The sequence below is a fragment of the Ovis aries genome, chromosome 2 (genome assembly GCF_016772045.2).
Source record: "Ovis aries strain OAR_USU_Benz2616 breed Rambouillet chromosome 2, ARS-UI_Ramb_v3.0, whole genome shotgun sequence".
Classification (NCBI taxonomy): Eukaryota; Metazoa; Chordata; class Mammalia; order Artiodactyla; family Bovidae; genus Ovis; species Ovis aries.
Genome location: NC_056055.1, coordinates 82,256,978 through 82,279,387, shown reverse-complemented (window position 1 = coordinate 82,279,387; position 22,410 = coordinate 82,256,978). Strand labels below are relative to the sequence as shown.

Here is a 22,410-nt window from a genome sequence, read left to right as displayed (position 1 = left end):
GCTGAGTGACGTCACCTCACACCAGACCTTCACTAAATGATCAGTTTCATCTAAAAAGAATTTATTTCATACCAAACAAAGTGCATGCTGGTTTTCAGAGAGAAAACTAGGTGTGTAATCACCATGAATACCACTTCTGGTGACGTCCATGAGGCTCACAAGAATTTCTACACTGATTAATTCTGGGAAGAGCTGTAGTAACCCAGGTGGTGAATACTTGCTCCATGACGATGACATTGACTTCACAAATTCTCCGGATGCTGAAAAATGGAGGATCGCTTTACTGTGGATTGCTTTGCTGTGTGAAGCATCCCTCTCCAGGCTTTTGGTGCAGGGCCTTGAACAGCCTCCCCTAGGCTGCAGATGGGTGAGAGAATCGGCCGCAGCTCTGAAAGGAGGGGAGGGCAGCAAAATGAGCCAAGGCTTTGTGTCTGCTCATTACAGGCGCAACAGTTATGCAAACTAAGAACCCAACATTTTACTAAATGGATGCCAAAAATCTTGTCCCACATGAAAACAAATGTTTGAATCTGCAGAGAGCCTATGTAGAATAAAATCAATATGCTGTTGTTGGAATACATGTCTTTTGATGAAACTGGTGCTTAAAAATGCCTTGGACCTTTCTTTTGAATGAGCCTTATCTAATAGCAAATTGGATATGCATTTTCTCTCTATTAGAGATGGAATTTTTGAATATGTCCTTTTTCTCCTCTCAAAATTTCTGCTGGGAAGGGACATGAAGGGAGCAGGAGGAGCAGTTTTGTCCAAGGCACTTCCCCTATAAGAGACATGATTATTTAGTATGCCTGTTTCAGAGAAGAGAAAACTGGAATTCTCAGTAGTTAAAGAATTTCCCTAAAAGTCGGCAGGTATTTGAACTCAGTACTGTAGGACATCCAGGTCTATATTCCATCTATTTTATTACATCATCTCCCAAGTAAGGTGAGTGCAGTCTGGTTAAGTTACTCTAAGATCTGATTTCCTTATTCTGTTTACATGAGGTTCTTAAAATGTAAACTATTTTATTGTGCAGCGAGGAAGCACAGAATGGTCATATATTTGTTTGGTCTTAAGGATAAGGTATTTCTCACAGCTTTGTTCCAGGAAGTAATGAATGAACAAAATTGTAGCCTTTTTGAGAGACTAAAAAAGACTCTCAGAGTCTAATTTAGTTTCACACTTTCTAGCCCCAGAGAAGTTAAAGAAGAAATGGTACTCGGTTATTGTATCTGAAATTACCAGAAGATTCCTGTAACACCACAGAGGACTTTTGACAATGAACTTTTGATTTTTGTTTTCAGCACAGGGTGACAATTGTGATGATTATATCCCTATTTTCTCTTTCTCTTTCATGATTAATCAACTAACTCCCTGTTCTCTTTAAGTTTACCTTAGAGCATTTTTTTGCAATATCTCATAGAAGGGAAGTTCATTTATTTATTTATTTTTCTGCCTCCTCTAATAATCATTTGCCTGGCACAAATGATTTTAGAACACAGAATTATGCAATGGAACCTTAATATTACAATCCCACTAATTTGTTCCCATTTATTATTCTGTCAAATACTACTTACCAAATTAAGTTACAAATAATATGGCCACGAAGACACATCTGGAAAGCAAATTCCTTCTAAGAACATTTCATCCCATTGGAGTAGGGATCTGGACAATAGTCACAAACACCAGAAAGAAAGAGCAGGTGTTGGATGGTGAAGAGTGGGTGAAAGAAGCCAAGTTTAATCTGGACAAGGAAGTCCCACTGGGCCAGTGAAAGCTGGGAACTGGGAAGTACAGGCAGGTGAGGGTCAGGGTTGGCTAAGTAACATTGTAGGTAATGCATGCCTATAACTTTTGTATTCAAATTTTAAATCATTAATTTATTGGACATTTATTTTTTGTTTTGTGGTGATGTAGGGATTCAACTTAATTTCTTCTACAAGGAGAATCAAAACTCTTAAAGCAATTGTTTCAATACTGAGGCTTTCCCCTGCCAAAATGAAAAGCCACTTTACCGTGTAATAAAATAGACTTGTAAGTCAGCTGGTTGATTTTCTTGTCCCTATTGCTGATTTATCTGCTCATGCATGGGCCAGAATCTTGCTTTTTAATCACACTGAAGCAAAGTGAAGTGAAGTGCACTCAGTTGTGTCCAGCTCTTTGCAACCCCATGGACTGTAGTCCATGGAATTCTCCAGGCCAGAATGCGGGAAGGTAGCCTTTCCCTCCTCCAGCCTTTCTAACCCAGGGATCGAACCCAGGTCTCCTGTATTGTGAGATGATTCTTTACCAACTGAGCTATCAGGGAAGCTTTTTAATCACATTAGCTTGCTTCATTTGTATATTAGAATAGTAATCACTGAGTATACTTGATGCGGCCACCATTGTGTTGGTCCTGGGGAATAACACAGACAGAAAACCTTCCCTCTGGAATCATATCTAAAAAGTTTGAGTGTCTGGCAGGAAAAAGCCCTGTCTCTCATTATTCTAATTTTTAATAAATTTCTTGCCAATTATCATACATCTATATTCCAAATGAAACTTAAAATAAGTTTTGTAGTTCTAAGAAAAATAAATGAATGAATTTTTCATTAAAATTCATTCAATTTATGTATTAATATGATGGAAAATGACTTTATTATAAGGTGTACTTTTGGATCCTGGGACATAATAGTTTCTTCATTTTATTTCTTTTCTATTCACTCACATTATAAAATGTCTTATAATGTTATTAGCTTCTCTTTTTTTTTTCAGTATTTTGAGTTACTAGTTAGGAAAACATATGCATGTAATGGATTTGTCTCTTTCTTTTCCTTGTTAATACCACTTATTTTTATTATTTTATCTTAGAATCCCCCAAACAGCATTGTTTAAATTGTGATCACTGATTTCACATACATTTTGAAACAAATCACATACATTTTTTAGTATGATGTATGCTATCAGTTTTAAATAAAGTCTTGGCACTTCTGCTATATTCTCTTTTTTTAACCTAATATTTTTTTATTTTTAAGTTTAAAATGGCATTTTAGAGACAGTTTTTAGATTAATGTGTTTATATTGTTTTTCATTTATTATGTAAATTTGATGAGTTATGTTGCCATATTTTCTAATGTTGAACTATCCCTGCATTCCTGCCATGTACTCTCCTTGGTCATGGGATGCTATTCTTGTCCTGTGCACCTGGATTTTATTTGATGATTTTTGTATATAAATTAGTTTTTGTATTGCATTCATATTCATGAGTAAAAGTTTTCACTGTGTGTTTTTTTAAAATTCTGTCTTCATCAGGTCTGGGAAATAAGGTTATGCTAGCTTTGTAAATTGAATTGGGAAGCTTTCCATCTTTTGTTATGGTCAGAAATTTTTTGAATATCATAAGGATTATCTGTTCACTGAAAGTTAGATAGAATTCAGCTGTAAAACCATCTGGGCCTGGCACATATTTTAGTGAATAGATAATTTTCAAAGAGGGTTTGTTGTTCAGTGGGAAGGGAACTGTCTTTGTAACCAGAGACATACATTTGAAGCCCTGTCCAACCCATCACTGACTGTGTGACTTGGATGAATGACTTTTCTTTTCTGTTAGGTAGTAATCTGTTTATCTTGGAGGAAGTATATTTCCTAGGGACATTTATTAAATGAGAAAGTTAAAGTAAGGAGCTGAGTAGTATCTGACAAGTAGATGCTCAATAAGTAGCTGTTTATCATTCCTTTAAGTCAGTCTCATTCCTCTCTGGCTGTATGCATTCTCATAATCTGCCTCAGTGATAAATACATTGGTCTATAAAGAGCTTCAGTTAAATCATTAAATGTTCTCCAGTGTCCCTGTGCACTTGGATTGATCTAGTAGTTGCCATGCTGAGCTGCTGGGTCTGCTCGAGGGACCACTGCATTGAAGCTCTTCTCCACATGTTGCTCTTGCTGTTTTTGATCAAAGTTCAGAATAACCTGATATAGAGGCACATTCTGATTTCTAAACTTTTGATTCATTTTTTGGAGGGTATGCAAGGATGTTTTCAATAGTACAAACACACTTTGGAATTTCTGTTCTATCTGTTCTCGGTCATCTGACAGCCCTTTGGGCCAGTTGCAAAGGCAAATGTATTGATCAAAAACACTTTTTTAGTACTTTGGTAATTTAGCTCAGGAGAAGATGATAGTCTCACTCATTTGCAACTAACATTTAATCCTGAGATATTTCAATGCAAGAGATTTCTTTTTCTTTTTTTTTTTTTTTTTGGTCAGTACAACATATTAAATGAATCGTTGGTGTCCACATGAGCAGATCTTCAATGAATCCAAAGGGAAAGATGATTAATTTTTTTTTCTTTTAAGTTCCAGTAGAGAAGAAAAATCTACCCAGGCTGTGTCTGTACGATGTTAAGATAAATATCTAAGAAATTTAAATGGAAAAAAAAAAACAAACAAACCACAAACTGTTTACTAGATCCCATCTGGGTAGATGAAAAATTCACATAGATATACACACTAATAGAGGAGTTATAGTTTTTCTGAAGAATGCGTAAGAGTGCTTACTTTTTTGAAGAACTAAGGATTCCTGGTGATAAGTAAAGAGGAATTTGCATTCCATTTTATACCACTCTGACCAATTTTATCAAGAACTTTTAAAAGTTAAGTTACGTAAACATATATATCTTATAATATTCAAATGCTGGCCCTTTCCCCTTACAAAATTGACTATTATTTATTTGAATTATGAAATAAAGAGCCTAAATCTAGTTGTAGTCCACCTTTGTTTGAACTCCTTCATTCCCTCATTTGGGTACCAAGTTTCTCTGAGTTCCATTTCCTTCATCTTGCTTTAGGCTCTCCAAGGAAAATTTACTGCAAGTCTGGCCCAGAAAACATTTCTGGAACTTAGGCTTTGTTTGAGGGTGTTTTTGAAAGGGAAATTTGCCATCATCAAATGCAGTTTCTTGAGCCCACACAGAGTGTGTGGCATGGGTCCAATAGTTCCTTTCTGGTTCCTTTGAGATTTGTTTATTACTTTGAAAATCAGAATTTCCATAAAACGGCCTAAGACTTCCCTGCCTCATAGCTCGATAGAATGGCTGAGCAAAGAGATTTAACTTCATTTGGAGGGTTGGTCTTGCCACATTTATTAACAACGATAAAAGCAACAACACAGAGCAAAACAACCATGACTAAATGAGCACACAGCACAGGAAACCAAGCTTCTTTTTATTTCTGATGCAACCTTTAGGGTCAGCATAATGTGGCTGGGTTTTGCTGGGCCGACTCAGACCTGTTCAGGGTTGCAGAGTTAACGTTGAAATAATCATCCTTGAGGGGGTGGATTAAGAATGCATTATAAAGCATGACGTTGTTGACAGCTAAAGCAAATTATCTTTCAGTGCAAGAGCAGGAGACTATGCTACTGGGACAGGCTTTGAGCTGCAGTGCCCTTCCTGCGCGCTGCTGTTCCTAGCGTCTCGGTTCTCAGGGCTGTTCAGGGCTGTTCATCTTTGGTCACAGGGGCCACACTCTCTCTGTATTGTTGGCCATCCAGGGTTAATTTGCACACATTCCCAAGAAAGCTCTCAATTTCCAGAGAAGAATTTTATTTGGCCTATAAATGCTCATCATTTCTCTCCTTTCCTCCCCTCTTCTCTGCCCCTCTCCCTTCTTCCCTGTTCCCCCAACTGTTACACACACACACACACACACACACACACACACACACAGGTTGTTCTCAAATACTGACTTAGATCCATGTAAGAATGTGGCCAAGGTTTCACTAGCCCATACTGAATTGTGAAAATGAGAACAATGTCACACAGAGCTGTGGCTCCCATCAGCATTGCCTGTCAGCTCTGTGCAGCTCATCAGATATTGTCTTCACACCTGACATAGAGTAAATGTCCACTTCCTGGCCTCCTTGTGGTTGAATAGGACCATGTAACTAGTTTCAGCCAATGAATTGTAAGAAAAATGATGTGTATTATTTCTGAAGTGCTCATGGCTGATCAGGGAACATCCACAGCCCTCTTTTTCCCTCTAGCACAACAACAGCCACATTTGCAATGGTTTCTTGGTTACTCTTGATCTCTAAGGATTGGCCATTCCTGCTTAACCATGAAAAATATGTAGCATGTTGTCTTAAACTGCTGAGATTGACTGGGAGTTGGGGAAGATTTGTTACTATACCATACATCACCCTATCCTGATACATCAGCCAGTATTCATTGGTATAAATGCCAGGTGCACTTCTTAGAAGTGACTCAGATTTATTCCGGTATTATTTTCTACCTTTAAAAATATTTAAATGTCTTTTAATATCCTCATTTGAAATTAAAATATAGTAACCTTATGACTGTTTTCTTCCTTTGTTGTTGTTGAATTTTAGTTTTACCTATGAAATCTAGAAGTCTGAGAACCACTGCTTTAAGCTCCTTCTATGACCCAGTGAAACACGACAGAGACATTCCAGAATTTTCTAAAGCAGTCCATTAGATTCAAACGAGCCCTCAGTTCTTTAGATTCAAGTTCTTCTATAGCAGATATAATTCGTGGTTATGCTCAACTTCTAACCTTATCTCTGTCCCACTGCCTAGGGATACACAAAGGCTCAGCTTTTTTATTCCCTATCCCTCTGAGGCTTCCTATGTTTTACTTCTCAGCACCTGCAAGCATTTATTCAATGGTTTTTGCCCAATGCGCTAAACCATTTGTCAGTTAAATGCACCTGCCCAGGGACAGCATAATTTTTAAATTATGAAAGTAACATTGGAGATACAATGTTTCTCTGTTTTCTCACAGGGATTTTAGTTTGATAAGAGCAGGGGAATTTTTGTCTACTTTGTTAATTGGTCATTTCAGTGTTGAGAGGAATATATGGGACATAGTAGGAACCCCAGAGAAGGTAATGGCACCCCACTCCAGTACTCTTGCCTGGAATATCCCAAGGATGGAGGAGCCTGATAGGCTGTAGTCCATGGGGTCGCTAAGAGTCAGACATGACTGAGCGACTTCACTTTCACTTTTCACTTTCATGCATTGGAGAAGGAAATGGCAACCCACTCCAGTGTTCTTGCCTGGAGAACCCCAGGGACGGGGGAGCCTGGTGGGCTGCCGTCTATGGGGTCTCACAGGGTCAGACACGACTGAAGCAACTTAGCAGCAGCAACAGTAGGAACCCAGTAAATATTTGCCAAATAAACTAATAAAATCTGTATATTTCATGTGTTAATGATATGCTACTTAATTTTTAAAGTACAAATTCCTCTGATTCCTTCCAATTGTTAATAATGGTAGGTTTAAGCTTTAGAGGCCTTCTAGTCTATGACCAGTGTCCAATTACTGCAGTTCTACAGGAACAGGTTAATTTGCTACTGAAAGCACAGGTTGCCTTTTATCTCCTTCACCCAGTCTGACAGGATTTTCCCCTCTGTAGTCTGAAGGATTTTTCAAAACCGCAAGTATGTGTGTGGTTTTTATAGCCTTACAGCCCAAAGCCACATATACTTTTAGAAAGTTATTACTGTTTTCTTTTCTATTGTTCAAGGTTGAAACTATTCACATATTTACTCCAGGGACAGTCATGCATGACACAGAGGTATGTGCAATGAACATTCTCTACTTGTCTCTTAGGCTGTCACCTGTAATATTTGGGCTCAAATACAGTTCTTTGTTCATACAACGAAGGATAGCTCACAGTCTGAAGACACCAAGGAGTCAGATTCGCCAGGGTTTATGGTTGATGTGTATATACACCTTAGACTGGTTTCTCTGCCACTAATATATCTTGCAGCCTCTAGTATCTGCAGCCTCTATGTAGCAATCTTTGGTTTGAAAAAAATAATTTTGGAAATTGTATCTCTGTCTGCATAGAAATTCAGGTCCAAGAGCTGCAAAATAGTGATAGTATTTGGATAGTAGATTTCTAAGTGATTCTTAACTCAGCCTTATTTTTGCTTTACTTGTCTCTAGGCAGCCTCTAAAAAAATATCAGTGTACTATCTTCTCAGCCTTCTGGAAAGACCTGGAGATACAGAGGGTAAAAACACAGATAGGGTTGTCGTGGTTCTCATGGCCCTTCTCAAGCTGGCAGTAAGATGCACAGAGTTTTATAATGCAGACAATAAAGTCAATCATTTTTAAAATTTAAAGGTATTAAATAGACTTAGCAGCCCCTTACATGGAATTCAGCTAAGTTCTGAAATGCAGACTGTGTCTCCAGCGCTTGCTTGCCAGGTCTCTCTGTGCCATTAAATAACTAAGTTTAGCATGGCAATTTTTTTCTAAATGAATTATGGTCTCATGTGCAAATGCATGAAGATTGCGCGTCTGACTCGTGTCACGTGCATCCTCACAGCTGTAGTCACACATACTTGCAGAGAGCATCACAGATGAGTGTTTCCCACATTCCTGTTTTTGGGTGACTCTAAGAAACCTGAGGGTATTTAGATTGATGAATGGTGTGCTTGACTCCAGGCTTCTGCCTGCCCGGCTCCAGAGTTTATCTGCTTTCTGTTTGTTTTCTGTGCTCCTATTAGGTTGTTGTTAGTTACATTCTGATGTTTGTAGTTTGGGAAAATCTGTATCTTTGTTATTTATGTTATCAATAATGTGACCTGGGCCTTCCTCAGCAATGTTCCAACTGTTCCCAGGTCCTCCATCACTAATTATGCAGATGAACAGATTGTGGAAACTCTTTCCTTATGGCTGCATTCTGGAGGAGTTGTTTTTATTAAATTGTCGGTGTCTTGAATTATAATTAGGTACTGGCCCATTTTTAAAGCATTTCTCCTCTTTCTCTCTCTTCCAATCTCTTCCCTCTTTTCCTTCCGCATATCATCTCCTTTTTCAGTTATTCAGAGATGAAACTTGATCAAAAGAGAAACAGCAGGAGAAGCTTCAAGCCCTGAACTTTAGAAGTGAGCTTGCCTAATAGTAGATGGCAAGGCAGCGCATACATACCAGGAGGTTCTGTTTCTTGCAAAAAGTCATTAGGATGTGGAGCAGCCTGCCAGGCAAAGTCATAGAAGCTGGAGAGCTTAACAAGTTCAAGGGCAAGGAAGGGATTCATTTACAGCCTTGCAACAAAACTGGCCAGTCCACTAAGAAAATAAATTTAACAGTGTCACAGAAAACAGAGGAAGAAATATGGGACCCGTGGAGCCCTCCCCATCTTCCTCTGTTGGCCAGATCCTTACATGGTTCATCTATTTGCCCCTTGGGCAAATGATACTGATCTTATTATGTAAAGTTTATTAAGCATTCAAAACATGTTCATCACTCTAATGAAGGTAGGAAACATGACCTTCCCTGGGAATAGCTTGCCTTAAAAAACTGTGAGGGCTTTGCCAGAATAAAGCATAGAAGATGCAGGCTAATCATGATTTCGTTTTTAAAACACACAGTTTTTTGAGTGATAGTAAGTGTAAGGAGGAGTAAGTGTAGAGATCACAATGAACAAGACAAGTATCTGAATAAGTCTCAGATACTTTAAAAGAAAACCTGTCTTGGTGTTTTATAGCCTAGTTTTACTCTTTAATTTATAGCTCCAAAAGAGATCTGTGATTTCCTGTCAACTTTTCTAATCTTGTTTAGAAACTTAAACAAAAGAATGTCACAGTAGAGAGAAATGTAGATAAGCCCCAGTCCTCATATAACTACCAAGGTGAATATGTAAAATTACATGTGTAGGACTCTTCCATCATATTGGTGTATCTGTATATTTTAAAGAGGGGTCAGGAGAATTATGTGTAAGCCTTAGTATTAATTTGCCAGAACCTGGAAATTAACTGGATGCTAAGAAGCAGTCATTATAATATTATTTGGAAAGAAATTTATGTCAAACTAGCCTTTCTCCCTTGTATTATTGGAAGAGGTCAAGTACTTTGGTTTAGTCATTAAGTCATGTCCGACTCTTGTAACCCCATGGATGGTAGGCCACTAGGCTCTTCTGTCCATGAGATGTTCCAGGCAAGAATAGTGTAGTTGGTTACCATTTCCTTCTCCAGGGGATCTTCCTGACCCAGGGATGGAACCCAGGTATCTTGCACTGTAGGCAATTCTTAGAGGTAAAATACTTGGTATACCTAAATGGGTGTTGGTGCTTTTTATATTATTATCACACAAACATAGGATTCAACCCAAGTCTGAAAGAAATTGGGCCTCTGAGAGTGTTAATTACGTTTGGGCAAATGATATTCAGCACTGTTAAATAAATTACAGGTTCATAAAATTATGAAGCCAGAGGGAAACGGAGCTTATTAAGTCCAACCTACCTGTCTTAAAACATCAGTAGATCTAAGCAAGTTTTAGAAGGAGCTCAACTAAACTTTAAAGACTTCCAGGAAAGATTCTGGGTCAAGTTGTTAAAGGGATTCATACCTCCAATACCATAATCCCCATATATGATTGTGATGTGTACATCACCAAAACTGGAGGACGCCGTTAATTCCTTTTTTTCTTTTGTTTTAATAAACACATTTAAAAATAGTCTTTAGATTTATATAAAAACTGTGACGATAGTACAGGAAGTTTCCATACACCCTGTACTCAGTTTCCCCTGTTATTAACAATTTACTGTGGTGTGGTTCATTTGGGGCATCCCTGGTGGCTCAGACAGCAAAGAATCTGCCTGTAATATGGGAGACCTTGGTTTGATCCCTGGGTTGAGAAGATCCCCTGGAGAAGGAAATGGCAACCCACTCCAGTATTCTGGCCTAGAGAATTCCATGGAGAGGGGAGCCTGAAAGGCTACAGTCCTTGGGGTCACAAAGAGTTGGACACAACTGAGCTACTTTTAGTCACCCATGGTTCATTTTAATTAGTGAACCAATACTGATTCATTATTTTTAGGTAAAGTCCTCAAGTTGAATTGAAAAATAGTCACAACGTAGAAGCTGAGACTTATGTCTTATTTGGTAGGAATGTTTATGACTTGAAGCACAGGAGACAACATCTCAAGTGACTCTCAGAGAACTGTTCTGAGGAGGCAGAGGGAGGAGTTAGGTTATATGGAGGCTTGTAACTAATGGGAGATAGTCTGAACATCAAAAGAGTATTGTTAATTATGAAAAAACAAATATCTCAAGTTAAGGAATTTAACAATTTACAATGCGTAGAAAGATGCAAGACTCGACTTACTCAAATCATTCCTTTCATATGAATCTCAGCTAGCTGGGGCCAGTGCTTACATGGGAGTGGTTGATGGCTGCCAGATAGCAGGCATTCTTCTTCCTGGGCTCAGGAATTCACATTTGAAGGGCCGGACTCCCAGATGGCTGTGACAGCCTTGTTTATTGATACGGCAGGAAATGCTTGATTTCACATACACTATAGCAGTTTTCCTTTCAATCCCGAAGAAAGGCAATATCAAAGAATGCTCAAACTACCACGCAATTGCTCTCATCTCACATGCTAGTAAAGTAATACTCAAAATTGTCCAAGCCAGGCTTCAACAGTACATGAACTGTGAAAGTCCAGATGTTCAAGCTGGATTTAGAAAAGGAAGAGGAACCAGAGATCAAATTGCCAACATCCACTGGATCATGGAAAAAGCAAGAGAGTTCCAGAAAAACATCCACGTCTGCTTTATTGACTATGTCAAAGCCTTTGACTGTGTGGATCACAACAAATTGTGGAAAATTCTGAAAGAGATGGGAATACCAGACCACCTGACCTGCCTCTTGAGAAATCCATATGTGGGTCAGGAAGCAACATTTAGAACTGGACATGGAACAACAGACTGGTTCCAAATCGGGAGAGGAGTACGCCAAGGCTGTATGTCACCCTGCTTATTTAATTTATATGTAGAGTACATCATGAGAAATGCTGAGCTGGATGAAGCATAAGCTGGAATCAAGATTGCTGGGAGAAATAATAATAACCTCAGATATACAGATGACACCACCCTTATGGCAGAAAGCAAAGAAGAATTAAAAAGCTTCTGATGAAAGTGAAAGAGGAGAGTGAAAAAGTTGGTTTAAAACTCAACTTTCAGAAAACAAAGATTGTGGCATCTAGTCCCATCACTTCATGGCAAATAGATGGGGAAGCAATGCAAATAGTGACAGATTTAATTTGGGGGGTTCCAAAATCACTGTGGATGGTGACTGCAGCCACAAAATTAAAAGACACTTGCTCCTTGGAAGAAAAGCTATGACCAACCTAGACAGCATATTAAAAAACAGATTCATTACTGTGCCAACAAAGGTCTGTCTAGTCAAAGCTATGGTTTTTCCAGTAGTCATGTATGGATATGAGAGTTGGACTGTGAAGAAACCTGTGTGCCAAATAATTGATGCTCTTGAGAGTCTCTTGGACTGCAAGGAGATCCAACCAGTCCATCCTAAAGGAAATCAGTCCTGAATATTCATTGGAAGGACTGATGCTGAAGCTGAAACTTCAATATTTTGGCCACCTGATGCAAAGAACTGCCTCATTTGAAAAGACTTTCATGCTGGGAAAGATTGAAGGCAGGAGGAGAAGGGGATGACGGAGGATGAGATGGTTGGATGGCATCACTGACTCAATGTACATGAGTTTGAGTAAACTCTGGGAGTTGGTGATGGACTGGGAGGCCTGGTGTACTGCAGTCCATAGTGTCGCGAAGAGTTGAATGTAACTGAGCGACTGAACTGAACTGAACTGATATCTACATTTCCTTAGCTTTTCGCTAATGTCCTATATAGTTCTCATGTTACCTTAGGCTCCTTTTGGTTATGATCATTTCTCAGGCTTTCTTTGTTTTTGATGACTTTTAATTGACAGTTCTGGGGAGTACTGGCAAGACGTTTTATAGAATGTCCTTCCATCGTATGAGATTTGGGAGAAGCCCACTGAGGTAGTGCTGTTCTCATCACATCATATCCAGGGTGTGTGCATGGATGCTAAGTTGCTTCAGTCGTGTCTGACTCTTTGCAGCCTCATGGACTGTAGCCTACCTGGCTCCTCTGACCATGGGATTCTCCAGGCAAGAATACTGGAGTGGGTTGCCATGCATCTCTTATACCTTTTGAGTTGACATCAGGTTCTTTACCACTAATGTCACCTGGGAGGCCCCATATCAAAGGTGTGTGGTGTGCGTATATGTGTGTTCAGTCATGTCCCACTCTTTTACACATACTGTTAATATGACTTATTACTACTGATGTTGACCTTCATCACCTGACTCAGGTATTGTTCATCAGGTTTTCTCACTGTGAAATTACTCATCCCTACCCTCAACCCCTTAAAATGTTCTCTTTGGAAGGTAGTCACTAAACATAGCCAGCCTATCCTTAAGGAGGGAAGAGTGATACTCTACCTCTCTAAGATGAAGTATATGCATAAGTTATTTGGAATGCTGTTTTTATTTTTATTTTTTTTTTATTTTATTTTTTTTTATTTTTTTATTTTTAAAATTTTAAAATCTTTAATTCTTACATGCATTCCCAAACATGAACCCCCTCCCACCTCCCTCCCCATAACATCTTTCTGGGTCATCCCCATGCACCAGCCCCAAGCATGCTGCATCCTGGAATGCTGTTTTTAAACACAATTCTTCTAGAAAATTTCTGATGTTGAATTTTGTCACCTAATTCACTGAATTGGTCTCATATCTCATTTTTTAAAAATATGATTTATAATTTAAAAATTAGATCTAATCAGATATTTCATTTAAATTTTTGAAATATAGTGATTGAAAAAGATACTACAGGAAAAAAATAATCCCTAAGTGCAGCCAATTAAATCAATTTAACCATTTAAATTTTGTTGCTTTTTATGCTTGTTTAAATCATTTTTTTTTTAAATTATGGCTTTCTTAGGTCATTTCCAACATATCTATTCTTACCTATTCCAAAGTATAACCTCAGCTACTGCTTAGAATGTAGATGCTAATAAGCACTTTAACACACAATGGCTACTTACTTACTGTGATCACTAACAGGTCCCCAGCTGCCTGGTTTTCCCCCAAGCCCATAATATCTAATTTGATTCTTAGAGCCCCATACCTCTACCACAGTTTTTATTATTTCCCGTTTTCAAATAGATATAAAAATATAAATTAAAGAAATAAATATATTATGTCTTCACTGGGTCATGTTGAGTGCCAGGACTAATTCATCACCTAGGTTTAGAGTTGCTGTATTAAGAACAGCAATAAGTTTTTATTCCATGTACCTACTTTGATAATTTTTAGAAGATACCTGAAAAACTATATTGAGAAGGATTCCAAGGAACTGGTTTACTGGGGAATTACATGACTGATAAGTTATGGGCATAAGAGAGAAAATGTGGAATCCTCCTCTAGATGATACCCTTACACCACCAGATAATCTAACATCATCTAATAAATCGCAGGGTAACCAATTTTTTAAAGACATCTTAGTGGCTAACTTGACTTCTTCATACTATTAACTTACCTTCTTAGCTCATGGGAAAAAAAGCTGGTAACTATTTTCCATCATGTATTTTAGCAACATAGGAGTCTATGGAAGAAACTTAACTCAGTTATTCTTATATATGGGAAGACAGTAATGGAAGAAGACAGAAAGACTTCTCTATCAGGAATGAAATTCTAATTCCATGTTAAATTGTTTCATTTATGAAACAATTTCAATATGCAATTGGAATACAGCAGACAGGCATCTGATGTTTAAAGCAAGGAGCCAAGCTTTAGAATGGGAAAAAAAACATGGGGTCAGAATGTCTGTTTCCTCTGTTATTCTTCAACCACTGGTCCCACCTAAACCTAGCTAAAAGTATTAATGGAAACTCCTGAAAATTTAAAATTAATTATCATAAAGTTTTAATAATTCTCAAGTAAGGATGGAGTTGTTTTGAAACGAAAACTGAATGGACTAGTCCAGCTCAGTTATAAATACAACATACATGCCAATATCATGCATTTGATGTTTCTGGGAAGACACTACAATTAATTCAGATCAGAGTGTCTGAAACATGTACAAATGGTGAATGACTCTTTTGGAGAGAGCTCCTTGTACAGTAGTTTTGTTTGGTTTTTCTTTTCAGGAGGGCATAATATATAAAATAAACTCACTGTAATGCATTATACTGTTTTTCTTTGAAAAGAAAAAAATCTGAGTTAGCCCTAGAATATTATAGATATGGGGTAGAAATGACAAGGATAAAGCAGAGAACTGAAAATTGTGAAAGAGTTGTTTTTAAAAAAACTCTCTGGCCTCTTAGCAACAAAAACAAATTTTAATACTTCCCAGATTCTTCCTAGGGCTAGAGATAAACAGCCTAATAGAGTGTTTTATGCTAAACTTAAAAATATTTAATGTTCTAAGATGATATGTCAGAAGAATGAAAACATTTATTTTAAATTTTTCAGATATTAAAAACTGAAAATGGTTGCCAGTGCTATGGAGCTCAGAGTTAAGATACAAAATAAAATCACCTAATTGTATTGGATATATAATCAAAACCAATGAGAGAAAGTTTGATAACTACTAATCTGAGCATATATTACTGGGAAAAATAGAACAATGTAATCATGGTTTCATCAAAAGTGTTTTTCTGACGTCTCAGAGGGTAAAGAATCCACCTGCAATGCGGGAGACACAGGAGATGCGGGTTCAATCCCTGGGTCAGGAAGATCCCCTGGAGGAGGAAATGGCAACCCATATCAGTATTTTTCTTGAAAAATCCCATCAACAGAAGAGCCTGGTGGGCTACAGTCCATGGGGTCACAAAGAGTCGAACTGAGCACACACACACACACACACACAAGCACACACACACAAGCACACACACACAAGCACATGTATATTAACTGGACATCAAGCACACTCATAATAATGAAAAGTCAATTCAAATATCCCTCTGCAGTAGAATACATAAGTAAATCATGATGTATTCATATGGAATATTATTCAGAAAATGCTAAATGGAAGTCCATTCATCTGTAGCAATATGGATGACTCTCAGATTTAATGTTGAATGAGAAAAGGCTACTCACAAGATAGCACATATAGCATGATTCTATACAAGTGAAATTCTGAGATGGACAAAAATCTCCATTTGAGAAATCACAGGAAAGTGGTTACCCTTGGGCAGAACGCAGGTGGATAAGGACCAGGAAAGTGGCATGAGAATCTTCTGTGAGGCACGAATGGTCCCTTTTTTGATCTGGATGCTAGTCATACAAGGGTGCTCACTTTGTAAAAAGCCTATGGAGCTGTACATTTACGAAATTTTTCCATATAAATGCTCTTGTTTAATAAAGTTTTTTAAAAACATTTTATAGGTATATAATCAAAAAAGCAAATATAGCTTGTATGCAGACAATCAAAGGGTTAAAGTACTTTGAATTGCATTTATAATTCAACTTTCTTAGGAACTTTTTGTCAGTTCTGCCAGCCAGCATCTGTAAATGTCAGTAGAACTTTCTGTTTTCAGCTTTAGATTTTTGAAGTAGGGGTTGATGTTTTTGTACTGGTACCGCTATATTTTAAAGTATTTAATATCCTTTGCTTCTGATCATTTGTTCTTGATCCTGGAAACTTCCCAGAGAAACTTGGGACTTGAGTTTCTTGATCTAGAAAGAAATAAGACCACCCTGATGGCTAAGTGTTTCCTTAAGTTGATGTGGGTGCATCTTGTCATGGATATGAGGAATGAAACAGAACTTTGCTATTTTATCTGTCTGTGAACAGTGGATTTATACACATCAGAAACTTTGTGTTCTCAGCCTGAGACCTGCTTGGACATAAACTGTGTTCACTGGGGAATGGGTGATTAATTATCAAGAAATGGTAGGGTGTATAGGAGGAAAAAGAAATACCCTTATGTAGTCGGGATTGGTGTCAGATCCCAACAAAAGTACAAATCACAGTACCAAGGGTTACAGGGAACTCTGGGCTAATTTTTGTTGGCTCTGCATCTCAGGAGATGATTCTTGAAGCTGGAGCAGAAAAAGTATGTTCAGATAGATGACAGGTTCATGGGTTTGGCTGATTTTTGTCATTCCTTCAGCTTTAGGAAAGAAAATGGCAAATGTATAGACCCTTTTGGGAGGAGACTCTGATCAAGTTGAGTTTTAAGCCCTTTGGAGGAATTAGTAGGGCTTATAAATAAGAAAACGCGAGTGTGTATGTGGCTGGGGTGCCATGTGAAACTGAAGAGCAGTCTTGTGTAATGGTAACTAGCATGAGCTTTTGTTTCCCTGGTCTGTTGCTTACTAGCTGAGTGTCTTAGAACAAGTTAATTCACCACTTAGAACTCTCTCTTCTCCATCTGTTAAAGAGATAAATAGGAATACCTATCTGAGAGAGTTCTAATATCTACCTTCGAGGGTTGTTTGATTTTTAAATAAGATGATTAGGTATGGTATTTAAAAAAAGCAACTGGAACGAGCCCAATGCTTAGTACATTTTAACCATTTTTATTGCTAGCTTAGGACAACTCCAGAAAGGCATCTAAGACATTATATCAGGGCAGTGAGAAAATTTTCAGACTCTACTAATTAGGGAGATGAGACCTCTAAAGCAGTGTTCAGATTTGAATTGCGTTGGTTCAGGAAAGTGCTGAACTTAAATATAGAACATTCCCAGTGTCTGCTAGGTCAGAAAGAATCTGAGTATAAAGATACACAATTTGTTTCCAGTTTTTCATTTTCTCCTACATAATTGAGATATGTATGTGTTAAGTTTTCCAAAGAGATTATTCTGGCTGAATTTTGGCTGATTTGATCATTTTTTCCTAATATTTAAATAACACAGATATACAAAGTTTCCATCCAAAATTTATTGAAGATGTTTCATTTCCTTCTATTTCAGTCCTTAAAAAGCACTCCAAATTCTTATATGATTTATTTCCCTCTCTGAAATCTTCCAACATTTTGTATTTCCAAAGGGTGCATTATCTCCAGCCCATTCACTCACATTCTGGAAATAACATTTATACACTCATTTGCCCTCCTTCACCCTCATTTCCTTATCCTGTAAATTCTTGTCCCTATATTTATTTAGAAAATGAATGTTCTTCCCAGTTTTCTAACCTACAGGTCAGCAACTTGGGTACTGAAAACTTGTGACCAGATCTGCCTTCATGGATTTGCATAATCATCTTCAACATCTGAGAAATTATCCTTTCTTCAATATGAGAGCCAAGTAGAGTAACCTCATAAGAATTATTCTCTCTGTCTTAGAAAATGTGAGGTATCTTTTTCTTGACAATTCTTTGCAAGTCAATCAGCTCTTCTCTTTGCAGTGACTCTGATCAGAATATAGCTGTTGGCTGTGAATCATCAATTCTATCCTATAGATGAGCAGTCTTATAGGACTTGCATTAGATTTCCTTTCTATGTGGGCTCAAGAATTTATGTTCCTTGGCATAGAGAGAGGAAAAAATCTGATTCATTGTTTCCCCAAAGATTAAGCCATTGTTGAGAATCTTAGGATGGGCCAACTTGCTTCTGCTGTGTACAGAGGGAAGTTTACCCCACCAGGTTATTTACCAGGAGATATAAAATCCAAATCTTCAGAATCTTTCCTCTAGTAAATCATCACATATATTTGCATAGTATTTTGCATACACTTGTATAATGAGCTACATTATTCCTACAAAGCCATCCAAATTTTCTAACTTCAGGGAGATGAAAAAATGAGGCAGTTGTGTTCAATTTTACCATTTGTGCGTGTATTAGTCACTCAGTCATGTCCAACTCTTTTGTGACTCCATGGACTGTAGCCCTCCAGGCTCCTCTGCCATGGAATTCTCCAGGCAAGGATACTAGAGTGGGTTGCCATTCCCTTCTCCAGGGGGTCTTCCAGACCCAGGGACTGAACCCAGGTCTCCTGCATTACAGGAAGATTCTTTACTACCTGAGCCATGAGGAAACCCTTTAGCATTTGGTCAGAGCAAAAATAAATAAATAAATAAATAAAACATGGAGCAACCAGGAGACCTATGCAACACTGTACCAATTCTCCTGGGTTGGTTTTGTTACTCCTTCTATAGACATCTATTATGGGCTTGGATTAAAAAGTCCTTCAAATGAACAATAGGAGCACTAATTATGTCTGTCTCTATGTCTACATGTATGTTCTTTTTTTAAATTTATGCAGCAATTCCATTATCCTCAGCTCTTAATTTCATTAGTCATAAATTAATTGTATTCATTTCTAATAGTTCTCTCCATAATAAATTCAGGTCCCATATCTAACTGCTTCTTAGATATGTGACATTGGCAAAAAATTTAAATTATTGAGTTGCAGTTTCCGTACCTGTAAGTTGGGAATAATGCCTTATGATGTTCTTATGATGGTTAAACGTTTGAGGAAAAGTGTCTGACAAGGAGTAGGTGCTCAAAAATTGATCTTTTTCTTCCTTTTCTACCTTTTATTGCACCTTATTCTGCCTTATGGATTAAAAGCATCTACTTTTTATCTGAGTCATACCTCTATGGTTTCAAAACATCTGGCTAAAGAATGAAAATGAATGCAATCATCCAGGTGTTTGGCTGGTATGATGACAGATATCAAACACTTAGAACCATCTGGATGATTGACGAATTTTTTTTTTTTTTTTTTTGCTTTCATCAGATGTATGTGAATATAGTCTTGGTCGAAGGAAAAAGAATCACAGGGGCTTTATTTAAAGTTTAATAACTTTTTCCCCAAGAATGCTATGATTTGGATATCATTTGTTTCCTTTGAGATATGTCTTGTTCAATCCAATTTTGACAATAATGACAAAAGCATTATTTAATTTTATCATCTGGAATCTAGGAATTAAAAAAAGATTGGTGAATCTGTAGGTTTCAAACTACCATGTTTCTACTCAAAACAATTAAGGATAAGAAAAGCTAAGTAATGTTTCCAGAATATAGAGTTAGTTAATAGCATAGCAAGGAAAGGATAAAGTCTCTCGGCCTTACGCCGTAGACTCCAATTCACCGATTTTCTGTCTTCTTTCATCCAACTCGTGTAGTTTTACACATATGCACAAAGAACCGTAAATACCCAACTTATATATACATATCAGTTCATATCAGTTGCTCAGTCATGTCCAGCTCTTTGCGACCCCATGGACTGCAGCACGCCAGTCTTCCCTGTCCATCACCAACTCCCAGAGCTTGCCCAAACTCATGACCATTGAGTCAGTGATGCCATCCAACCATCTCATCCTCTGTTGTCCCCTTCTCTTCCTGCCTTCAATCTTTCCCAGCATCAGGGTCTTTTCCAATGAGTCAGTTCTTTGCATCAGGTGGCCAAAGTATTGGAGCTTCAGCTTCAACATCAGTCCTTCCAATGAATGTTCAGGGTTGATTTTCTTCAGGATTGACTTGTTTGATCTCCTTGCAGTCCAAGAGTCTTCTCCAACACCACAGTTCAAAAGCATCAATTCGGCACACAAATAAATAGCACCATTTTTCTTCCTGAAAAACCTATGTTGCTCTGACATTGTCTTTTCCTGAATAATTTTTCAAACTTTTGCTAGTAAGCCAGAGAGATGAAGCCAGGCTCCCATGCACTTAGTCACACACACATCCAGCAACCAAGATCCAACATCTGCCATCCAGGGCATTGCTTAAATAGATGTCATATTGAAAACTGGTATCCTGTGAGCAGCTGATGCAATTTTCTTCAGTCACAGGGATGAAGCTTGGATAGCATTCTGGCTCTGAGAAATCCCCAAGTCACAAAGAAATGATTCCATTTACCTAGCGGCTTTTCATTCCCAATACAACATGTTCTTGAGCAGTTTCCCAAGGGAGAAACTAACGTGAGAGTTTTTAAGAGTGCCAAACGCTTACCCTCTAATCATCCGAGTGGATTCCACCAGCATTCCAAGTCATTCCAGACAATCGCAAGAAAATTTTCGGGACTCAGTGAGGTTTCTGAAACATTTTTTACTGCCTGAGGACACTAACAATAAGCAGCTTCAGATAATAACATTGTTATTTGGAAATGAACACAGCTTTTCAACTGTCATTTCTGTCACAAAACAGCTATACAGCTCAAAGAAGGCCTCCCTGATAAATACCCAAGAGGGTATTGCTTTCTCTTTCTCTCTCTCTTTTTAACGGTGAGAAGTCAGAAGAGTGGATCATTTCAGGTTTGTTACTTTAAAATCTGTTCTTAATTCATGCCTAAAACAGAAGTGGGTGGCTGATCTGTGGGGGAGGGAAGAACATTCCTGATGAGGGGGTTTGTCACTAATATGACCAGCTGCAAAATAGTCTGGAATATAGCAGTCACCAACAGCCAAAAGTTACAGGGGGTGATTGTGCTCTAGTTATTGGTAAGATTCTCAGCTACCAAGATAGGACTAGAAGCCTTAGTAGCAGCTTTAGCTTAGTTGAAATTACCCTAAACTTGCAGTGAAACTAATGGTGTGCTGAAGCAAGTGTGTAGCAGCTTATAGGAGTCAATTGTTAAATTTTGTGAACACACTGATGTTACCTTAGTAGCTTAAAATTGACCACGGTGGGAGTGTTTACACCATGAAAACTGGCGTGTGCTACTAATAACACTTTTCTTCCCCCTCAGAGAGCTGGTTGTTTAACCTTTGCTCACACGTCACGTGCTGTGCTGTGCTTAGTCACTTCAGTCCTGTCTGACTCTTTGCAACCCCACAGACTGCAGCCCACCAGGCTCCTCTGGCCTTGGGAATTCTCCAGGTAAGAATACTGAAGTGGGTTGTCGCGCCCTCCTCCAGGGTAACCTTCCCAACCCAGGGATTGAACCCAGGTGCCCTGAACTGCAGGCGGATTCTTTACTGACTGAGCCACCAGGGAAACCATCTTACATATCATAGAGATAAACATCATAGAGACAAACAAACCTGACTTAAATTCCTGCCTCTGCCACGTATGACATAGGAATGTGAAGAAGCAAAGCCCTCTGACTTACCTTATAGGTAAATTAAGAATGGTATCACATTTCATATTATTGCTGTGAGAATTAAATCAAGCATTGTGCCCAGCCAGAAATTTACCTCTTATCAGATGTATCATTATTCATTAAATGTGAATAGAGTACATATTTTTTGCTAGAAACTATGATGACTGCTAGAGAAACAAGGATAAACAGATGGACTGGCAAAGACCTTGAGTGGATGCAGAACACAGATTAAATACTCACTACTATACCCTTTGGGAAGTACTATAGTTTGAGATGGAGCTTTCCAGGTGATACAGTGGTAAAGAATCTGTCTGCCAATGAAGGAGACATGAGAGATACAGGATCGATCCCTAGATCTGGAAGATCCCCTAGAGAAAGAAATGGCAACCCACTTCAGTATTCTTGCCTGGAAAAATCCCATGGACAGGGATTTTGGACAGGATACTGGCTGGCTACAGTACACTGGCTGCAAAGAGTCAGACACAGTAGAGCGCACACATACAGAATGAGGTGCAAATAGCCAAATCTGGGTTAGAGATGAAGGAGCCATCACTGTTAGGATTTCTTTAAAGGAGATACT

At 38.2% G+C, this 22,410-nt stretch overlaps 1 protein-coding gene across 6 annotated transcripts in view; it reads left to right on the top strand.

Moving 5' to 3' along the window:
* Window positions 1-717: 717 nt before the first annotated feature.
* Window positions 718-22,410, top strand: part of MPDZ (multiple PDZ domain crumbs cell polarity complex component) — a 668,265-nt gene continuing 646,572 nt past the window's right edge. For 3 of the 6 annotated variants that reach the window (XM_060409468.1, XM_060409467.1, XM_060409458.1), the window contains exon 1: window positions 727-942. The gene's annotated coding sequence lies outside the window, so the exon portion shown is untranslated. Of the gene's footprint in view, window positions 943-22,410 lie in introns of all 6 variants that reach the window. The other 3 variants (XM_060409464.1, XM_060409475.1, XM_060409470.1) reach the window with 3 other exon arrangements.